At 42.7% G+C, this 9,751-nt stretch overlaps 1 long non-coding RNA gene across 1 annotated transcript; it reads right to left on the reverse strand.

Moving 5' to 3' along the window:
• Positions 1 to 4,180: 4,180 nt before the first annotated feature.
• On the reverse strand, positions 4,181 to 9,425 carry LOC123999989. The gene is made up of 4 exons (XR_006832529.1): positions 9,312 to 9,425; positions 8,309 to 8,640; positions 6,907 to 7,040; positions 4,181 to 5,046 (listed from the first exon to the last, which is right to left on the reverse strand). It is a non-coding gene; the product is annotated as an uncharacterized LOC123999989 (long non-coding RNA).
• Between the last annotated feature and the right edge of the window lie 326 nt (positions 9,426 to 9,751).

Consider the following 9,751-nt stretch of genomic DNA (forward strand, 5'->3'; position numbering starts at 1 on the left):
ATCATGCTTTAGGGATACCTGTCTTTTCAGATTGCACAATTATACTTTAGTTGTGGACACTACATCACTGCACTCCCTATCTGGCTATTGGTCCTCATCTTTGTAAGTCACCTTTATTTTTCACCTGTGTGTTTCATCAGTTTGTTTGTGAAAAATGTAGCATAGTAGATGAGTTGCTAAAGCAAGGAGCTATAGCAGCACACAAGTAGACTACAGATGCATGCTGGTCCGGGCCCTGAGCTGGTGAAGTGAGCGCTACTGGAGTGAAATTGGAGCAGCGAGAAGCAGCCGATGCTCCAGCCTTTGGGAAAGTTGCTCCTCGCTCCAGTCTAATTGGGCACGCTCAGCTCCACGCTCCATTCAAATTGGGCACGCTCAGCTCCTCGCTCCAGTCAAATTGGGCACGCTCAGCTCCACGCTCCAGTCAAATTGGGCACGCTCAGCTCCTCGCTCCAGTCAAATTGGGCACGCTCAGCTCCTCGCTCCAGTCAAATTGGGCACGCTCAGCTCCTCGCTCCAGTCAAATTGGGCACGCTCAGCTCCTCGCTCCAGTCAAATTGGGCACGATCAGCTCCTCGCTCCAGTCAAATTGGGCACGCTCAGCTCCACGCTCCGGTCAAATTGGGCATGCTCAGCTCCACGCTCCGGTCAAATTGGGCACGCTCAGCTCCACGCTCCAGCTCAGCTCCTCTCTCCAGCTCAGCTCCTCTCTCCAGCTCAGCTCCTCTCTCCAGCTCAGCTCCTCTCTCCAGCTCAGCTCCTCTCTCCAGCTCAGCTCCTCTCTCCAGCTCAGCTCCTCTCTCCAGCTCAGCTCCTCTCTCCAGCTCAGCTCCTCTCTCCAGCTCAGCTCCTCTCCAGCTCAACTCCTCTCTCCAGCTCAGCTCCTCTCTCCAGCTCAGCTCCTCTCTCCAGCTCAGCTCCTCTCCAGCTCAGCTCGTCGCTCCAGCTCAGCTCCTCTCTCCAGCTCAGCTCGTCGCTCCAGCTCAGCTCCTCTCCAGCTCAGCTCTCGCTCCAGCTCAGCTCTCTCTCCAGCTCAACTCCTCTCTCCAGCTCAACTCCTCTCTCCAGCTCAACTCCTCTCTCCAGCTCAACTCCTCTCTCCAGCTCTGCTCCGCTCACATACTCTGCTCCCGAAGTCCTCAGACATGGATGGACGTTGAATACTGACTTGTATCACGGGAGACCTGCCTGCTCACCCATGATCAGTACTTTCAATACAAAACAATCAGTTGCAAACTTAACTGATGATCCTATCAATTCTTTCTTATCTATGTTTTGAAATTACTGTATGTAGGTTACTGCATCTATTATGAAATGTAGGCTGTTATAACCACATCCTCTCAGTCAGATGCAGCACCATGTATACTGATCCAAAATATGAACGCAACATGCACTCATTTCAAAGATGCTACTGAGTTACACTTCATATAAGTAAATCAGTCAATTTAAATAAATAAATAATGCCCTAATCTATGGATTTCACATGACTGGGCAGGGGTGCAGCCATGAGTGGGCATGGGAGGGCATAGGCCCACCCACTGGGAGCCAGGCACAGCCAATCAGAATGAGTTTTTCCCCACAAAAGGGCTTTGCTACAGACAGATATACTCCTTTTTTTATTTCAGGTCATGAAAAACAGGACCAACACTTTAAGAAAGTAGGTGTAATGTTGTGAGTGCTGTCACATAATCTCTCGACAAAGTACTCACAGTTCACACATTCTTATTTCACAGTATCTCGCACACCTGTGTTTTGTCCTCCTGAGGATGTCTTCTGGGTCGTTCCATATGATTTCAATCACTTTCTGTCTGCACCCCTTTGAACACAACGTTTCATACATGTTTGGCCATGGTGGAAGTGGTCAGAATGGGACAGTTTGGACCTGAATGCCAAAACACTCATGATAGAGGTGCTCAAAGTAGACCCATTTTTTTACAGTTTGACAAGCCTGTTCGTAAGCTTTCAAATGATGTCAAACTCAACCGTTCGGTGATGAAGACATGGATGTCTCATGGTATGGTGTGAGAATGCAAAATGGGTCAACTTTGAATGTTTTGGCATTCAGGTCCAAAAGTCACTTTCTGAGCCCTTACTCTATGGGCAAACATGGAAAGTTTCGTTCAAATGAAAGGAGTGCAGTCAGAAAGTGATTGAAGTCATATGGAACTTATTTTGAATTGACGTACAGGCCCATACTTCAGAATCAGCAATGTTACAGCTAAACAGGAAATGACTGGCTGTGAGTGTAACACATAACATAAAGTATGTTTGTTTTTTCAGAAATTGAAGTATGTGAAAATGTCCTGAGAAATACTGTATGATGGATTGAAATCACTGTAAACATCAGCAGGGACTGAGTGAAAATGTACTTGGCCAGTTTGTGGTGAAGGTTATGACTATTGACCTTTAATCAAGCTAGTCAACATCATGGTTGTGTGGGTAAGTAAGCGTAACCCATGTTGTATTCCTGTAAACGGGGTCTTGACTTCCTCTCTGCTTGCAGTTTCGACCACACGCTGCACCAACACACGTGCACAAGGCAGGAAGTCTTAGTCTCGTCTCTATGCCATCTCCATGCACACATCACTACCATCACACACACACACACACACACACACACACACACACACACACACACACACACACACACACACACACACACACACACACACACACACACACACACACACACACACACACACACACACACACACCACTACCATCACACAAAGGCACACACACACACAAACACACACAGGCACACACACACAAACACACACATACCACTACCATCACACAAAGACACACATACCACTACCATCACATAAAGACACACAAAGACACACAAAGACACACACACACACACACACACACACACACACACTAATACCATCACACACACACAGACACACACACACACACACACACAAACACAACCATACCACTACCATCACACAAAAGCACACACACACAAACACACACACAAACACAACACAAACACCACACAAGGACACACCTCTGTACATACACTGTACACTTGCTGCACCATATAAAAATACCCGGGTCCACAGCGGGAGAAGAAAGTCACAGCTTTAACCAAACTTTGACCACACGTAAGTGATGTGTACACTGAAAACAACATGCACCTCCACTGTGGTCTGGTGTTGTGCATGCTTTAGTGTGACATTTAGGCCCTTGCCTTTTGACTCATGGAAAGACTGCCTTGCAAGGCTTTAGATATAACGAATCTCTAGATGTAACGATTCTGAACCTTTTTGCCTCAGAGACTGAGCAGAGACTCCTCTCCCCATCCAAAAATGCTTTGATTAACACAAACTAGGTTAAACTTAATTTGTGTCAGCCAACCATCTAAGGGACCAATCACTAACATCTCAGGGAACAGTGGTGGTCCACAGACCAGGGGTTGAGAACCACTGCTCTATTGGAAACCCTGAACATAGCTATTAAGTTGTTGTAGAATGACACTCCACTGGAAAATGATTCTGCATTAACACACATTAGTGTAATCGGAATGCAGTATAACTCTTGTGTTAATGAGTCAGTAGGTGGACTTATTAACTGATAGTCATTCAGGCATTCAGAATACTGTTTTTTTAAGGAGAGTGTGTTTCCACTCCTTTTCATATTTGTGTGATTTAATGAGAGAGACAGGAGTAAATGGAAGGGGAACACAGTATTCAGTAAAGCGGTAGACCTGTGATTGTATCCCAGCTAGTTAGTGGGCCATACAGTAAGGGCTGTAAGGTGACAGCAGGTGATTTAATGAGAGAGACAGGAGTAAATGGAAGGGGAACACAGTATTCAGTAAAGCGGTAGACCTGTGATTGTATCCCAGCTAGTTAGTGGGCCATACAGTAAGGGCTGTAAGGTGACAGCAGGTGATTTAATGAGAGAGACAGGAGTAAATGGAAGGGGAACACAGTATTCTGTAAAGCGGTAGACCTGTGATTGGATCCCAGCTAGTTAGTGGGCCATACAGTAAGTGCTGTAAGGTGACAGCAGGACCGACCAACCCCAGCCTGTCCAGCAAATATCCAGCAAAAAAAACACTCGTTTTCCTTTAGAGAGACGAGCCCTGCTGATGTGGGTTCTTAAAATGCAAACATCACAAAACTGTTGTGAAAAACATGAGATGCCACAATGACCACAGAAACGGAACTGTTAATCTTATGACTCATTTATTATAAAAAAATAGACTGTCATTACAGGAACAACATGATCAGTACAGGAACTGAAGAATGCTAAATATTACAATAAAGTAGCAGTAAAAGTTGCCTGGCGTCTGAAAAATAGGCATAGGCCCAATGCCATCAAATATGTTAAAAAATATATACAATAGAGAATCAATTCAACATTTAAAAGTTGTTAAAAAATATATTGTCAATCTATAAAGAAAAATAGAATGTACAGCTAAAGACAATGAAATTCCATGCACAGTAATCAGTGCTATTTTCAAGTTAAATTGTGGTTGTAATTACAAGACTCAAATTCTACCTGCTATGTCAGGGTCAAGGACTATAACAAACCTCTGTATGAACAACCATTTACAATGTGTGATGTCAGTCACATACAATGCTGTGTACTTAAGTAGCTACAGTATATAGGTATCTTACCTTGAGGTTGAATGACTGACATAAGAGTACATCCTTGATGCAAGCCCTTGCTACTTAACACAACCTGAGAATATATCTTTCAAAGTCCTTCGTTGACATCATTACAGTATGTTTACATAATTGTCTCCTAGTCAGCTGACATGAGCTTCCATTTGGACCCAAATTAAAGATGGCTGCCGTGCATTATCAGTAACAAGCTGTCCGAAGGTCGTGCCCAAAGTAAAGATGGCTGCTGTGCAACACCCGTAGCAACCTGTCTTAGGTTGGTGCCAAAAGTAAAGATGGCTGCCGTGCAACATCACTAATAACCCATCTGAGGGGGGTGTGCACGTCTGATGGTGGTGCGCATGTCTTCATAGACATCGCTACTCTTGCCCTGTGTTGGTCTAATCGTTGCACGCCATGCCTTTAACTGGGAAGACAAGAGATCTTGGTCAGAAAAGGTACTATTAGTACGCTATGTTATTAACATTTAACTGACACTCTTATCCAGAGCGACTTACAGGAGCAATTAGGGTTAAGCGCCTTGCTCAAGAGCACAGCAACACATTTTTCACCAAGTCTGCTCGGGGATTCTAACCAGCACCTTTTCTGTTACTGGCTCAATGCTCTTAACCTCTAGGCTTCCTGTCGCCGTGTCTTTAGAAGGGGGGGGGGGGGGGGGGTCAGAAGTGGTCTTGTGTTTCAGTAAATACCTTTTGTATGGAATTGAAATTAATTGAACTAACATTATCATCAACACATTGCAAATGTCAAAAATGTACATGTATACTGTACACACAAACACACACACACACACACACACACACACACACACACACACACACACACACACACACACACACACACACACACATGGAATATGAGACGGAATATGCAGGGGCAGAATTTGCGCAAGGCCCCAGAAGCAGTTCATAACTCATGAAATACGATCAATGTAGATGAAATCAAACAATACCACTGAACATGTCTAGTATAAGGAGCTATATCCTGTCAAATATGTTGTGACAGTACTGATAACATAACTTCCCCAACAGATTCCATCAGGTCTACATATATGAGTCAATGCAAAAGGCTGAAGTTAAAAACTGTGCATTTCCCTACCAAAGACAGGTCAGTGGAGACAGTGCTGAGGTGGCAATCTTGCCACCCGACACACACACTCAAACACCTACACACAGATTCACAAGTTTAAACACCTACACACAGATTCACAAGCTTAAACACCTACACACAGATTCACAAGCTTAAACACCTACACACACACACACACACACACACACACACACACACACACACACATACACACACACACACACACAAAAATACTACAGTATACTATGATATAAATACTGTGGTATTCACTATAGTGTTTTTGTGGACTAAAGTAGTATTTACTGTAGTATTTACCATTAACTATAGTATGAATACTGTAGTAAAATAAAACTGTATTTTATACTATAGTATTTACTGTTTTTGCGGACTGTAATATACTGTAGTATTTACAGTAGTGTTTTTGCGTACTAAAGTAGTATTTACTGTATTATACTCTAGTATTTACAGTTAACTATAGTAAAAATAATGATGTAAATTAATGATGTATTGTATGATGAAAAATTAACTGTATTATATACGTATTTAATTAAGTGTTTTTGCAGTGTGTAGTATTTACTGTAGTATACTGTAATATTTACTGCAGTGTGCTTGCGGATTGTATACTGTAGTACTTACTGTCGTGTTTTTGCGGACTGTAATATACTATAGTATTTACTGTTGTGCCATTGCGGACATTACTGTAGTATTTACTATAGTATTTTAGTTTTATTATCTTTCAAATACTACTACTGGAGAAATACTAAAAGAGAACATTTTCCATAACCTGTAGGTAGGTAGGTAGGACAGGGGTCTGAGAAGATATAGAAAAAACCAGAAGCTCTGAACTAACCTAGTACAAATGTGGATATGGGGAGGGGAATGGTTAGGGGTTGTGCAAATTAAATACTGTAGTATTTACTATCGTTAAAGTCTAGTGTTTTTGCAGACTGTAGTGTTTTTGGGGACAATACTGTAGAATTTACTCAGGTTTTTTTTCAGATAATACTGCAGTATACTACAACATTAAGTACTACACATGATTGAGGGATACTACAGTGTATAGTATTGTACTATATACTACAGTTTACTACAGAATTCTATAGTCACTACTGTAGTATTCTATAGTAAACTGCAGTATTTTTATGTGGGCACACACACACTTTACTGTAGTACTTACCCTGGGGATGACCCAGATGAAGAGGATGAGCAGACTCAGGAGAAGCACAGAGCCAGCAGTGACAGCTGAGACCAGGACTAGATACCAGGACATTCCTAGCCCTGAGGACGCGTCATTCTGGTCACACTCCTCATCTGTGGCACAGCAACACACCAGGGTAGCACACGTTTTAATTCAGTTCAGTCCAATACAACTCAACAAGCTGACCAGTCTGAACTTGTTTAGAAGTTACAGCCTGGTAGCTCAAATTAGGATTAGTTCCTATGAGACTGCGCTGCTCAGAGATCACATTAAGACAATGGTCCTGAATCGTTCCCTAACCCTCCTCTTGACCCCATTACCATTCAATATTTGCAGATCTGTAGGATCTGATAGGTATAACCAGTGGAGCAGCTTCCAACGTACAGATCTGTAGGATCGTGATAGGTATAACCAGTGGAGCAGCTTCCAACGTACAGATCTGTAGGATCGTGATAGGTATAACCAGTGGAGCAGCTTCCAACGTCAGATCTGTAGGATCGTGATAGGTATAACCAGTGGAGCAGCTTCCAACGTACAGATCTGTAGGATCGTGATAGGTATAACCAGTGGAGCAGCTTCCAACGTACAGATCTGTAGGATCGTGATAGGTATAACCAGTGGAGCAGCTTCCAACGTACAGATCTGTAGGATCGTGATAGGTATAACCAGTGGAGCAGCTTCCAAACAGATCTGTAGGATCGTGATAGGTATAAGCAGTGGAGCAGCTTCCAACGTACAGATCTGTAGGATCGTGATAGGTATAACCAGTGGAGATGCTTCCAACGTACAGATCTGTAGGATCGTGATAGGTATAACCAGTGGAGCAGCTTCCAACGTACAGATCTGTAGGCTGATAGGTATAAGCAGTGGAGCAGCTTCCAAGACAGATCTGTAGGATCGTGATAGGTATAACCAGTGGAGATGCTTCCAACGTACAGATCTGTATCCAGGACATACATGCCAGGCTGTGAAAGGACAGAAAAATTGCCGTCCGGCAGACGGTACCGGTCCATAAAGGCTCAGACCAACAGGCTCCTAAAGAGCTTCTGTCCCCTGACCATAAGACTGTTAAATGGTTCATAACTACTGCTCCCCTTTTGTATTAGATGTATTACTACCACTACACTGCTGTTCATGGATTACTGATTACCATTCATATCCATTTATCCAGCTCCTTATCTTATTTCTCATCTTGTTTTCTATTTAATTGCTTATTAGTTATACTATTTTGATATTGAATGCTGCATTGTAGGGTAAGGCTGGCAAGTGAAGCATGTCACTGTGCTTGAGCATAAGACCACAAAGAACTTGAACATTGAAGGGTGCAGTAAGTGCCAAATGGATGGTTAGGGAACGAATCAGGACTGGCTGAGACACTCACCATTCACCACCAGCAAAACAGCTCCTTCCCCTCAGTCGTCTCAATCTTGCTTTTCTTATAAACACTGTACACACACCAGTAGGCCCCAGAGTCTTCTATGGTCAGGTTTGTGATGGTGATGTCCATTTTGTTGAGTCTTCCGTTAGTCGTCAATCTGAGTTTCAACCTCTCGTGGAGGGTTAATTTTTCTGTTGCCTGGTGAAAGTAGAGGACTAGAATCTCTTTTGTTAGGCGCATGTACACACTCAGGTTTTCTTGGTCTGGCAGAGAGGTTCTGCAGTGGATGGTCATAGTGTCTCCCTCCTGCTTTCGGACCAGCAGTCCCTTGCTCCCTTTCATGAGCAGATGGGAGAATGGAAGAAAAACACACACAACATATGTGTCAGATCTTTTGTTTTAAGGATAAGCCAATACCAACCAATTAAGGAGATCTTTACGACCCAAAACTAGTTTCACACAAGTCTGGGTCTATTTTTGGAAATGGATTATGAATACAAGGAACCATCTACTACTCTCATTTGAATATTATGCTTGAAAAGTAAATGACTTGAAAACAGCATCTGTATATCTATGATATTGCAACTCTAGATAACAGTGGACTCTAGATTACAGTGGACTCTAGATTACAGTGGACTCTAGATTACAGTGGACTCTAGATTACAGTGGACTCTAGATTACAGTGGACTCTGGACTCTAGATTACAGTGGACTCTAGATTACAGTGGACTCTAGATTACAGTGGACTCCTGAAAAAGGCAATGTCTTGGGACTGTTGTGCCAGATATGCAGTTATCAGGAGCAAGCTATTGAAAATCATGTCATTGAAATGAGACTGGAAAATTGTATTGTACTTATTCAAAGTGCGCTTATCAGGAGTCGACTGAACATAATATATTTTAAATGTAAAATTGACTAGATGAAATGTTAAATAAAAAACCACCCCTTTCCATGAACTCAAAAGGATGTCCACCTCCCAATAGAAAACTCAAATAAACACCACTCACCTTTCTCAGCCAGGTTGCTGCAAAGGAGACAGAGGAAGACTGCACAACACAGACAGAGTGCAGACATCCTGCCAATACAAGATCTTCACATCACAACTAAACTGAGCCTTCAAATAACAGGAAATATACAGAATGTCTATACCACAGTGGTGTCTGCTCTAGAACCTCTCCACCAATAGGAACACTAAGTAGGCCTACGTGTGTGTGATACAGTCATAGGTTAGGGATAAATGAGGTTAAACAACAAAACACAATTATTTTCAGAGCATTAATTTGTGTGTTTGTCATTCAAAGACAGTCACTTCAAGTACAACTGGAATGGAACGCTACAACAACCACTTCAAATGGACACAAGCCATCAACTTTTCAAAGTTAGTTCACACTGTTGTGACCTGTTATTAGGAGACTATAGGCAGGTAAATATACTATGGGCAGGTAAA

This window comes from Oncorhynchus gorbuscha, linkage group LG16, assembly GCF_021184085.1.
Source record: "Oncorhynchus gorbuscha isolate QuinsamMale2020 ecotype Even-year linkage group LG16, OgorEven_v1.0, whole genome shotgun sequence".
In the NCBI taxonomy this organism is placed as follows: domain Eukaryota; kingdom Metazoa; phylum Chordata; class Actinopteri; order Salmoniformes; family Salmonidae; genus Oncorhynchus; species Oncorhynchus gorbuscha.